The sequence below is a fragment of the Octodon degus genome, unplaced genomic scaffold, assembly GCF_000260255.1.
Source record: "Octodon degus isolate 3935 unplaced genomic scaffold, OctDeg1.0 scaffold00060, whole genome shotgun sequence".
In the NCBI taxonomy this organism is placed as follows: Eukaryota; Metazoa; Chordata; class Mammalia; order Rodentia; family Octodontidae; genus Octodon; species Octodon degus.
In genome coordinates, this window is record NW_004524636.1 from 5,500,038 (window position 1) to 5,500,538 (window position 501).

A 501-nucleotide genomic window follows, 5' to 3' on the forward strand; every position below is an offset into this window, starting at 1 on the left:
ATATATATATTCCCAAATCTGAAAGTGAAATGTAGGGTTTCCCCATTGGCTACCAGCCCAAAACTTAAAAGATCCCCATGACAGATTATATTGAATATACTCATAAGAGACATTTAAAGGCATTTCACTCACTAAAATATCAATGGAAAAAAATCCCAACCTCCAGTCATAAGAAGGAATGCTTTATTTTAAAATTTTGGAGGTGGAAATCTGCAATGATATGTGTTGTAGTTTCTACAGCAAGAGCAGTATTCATAGTTTATAGAAGAATAATAAGAGGAAATCCACCATTAGTATGATATTTACTCAGATACACAGAAGCCTGGTTTAATTTTTGGAAATAAGTTTTGAGTATCAAATAGAATTTTAGAAATTTTGATTCCTGTGATTCCTGAGTTGCAATAGCCTCCCATTATTTGGACATTATTATAATCAGAGTATCATAGTTGATTTCCAAAGTGAAAGCAGATCTAAGGTTTCCTTTGTATAACTTCTAGGAAA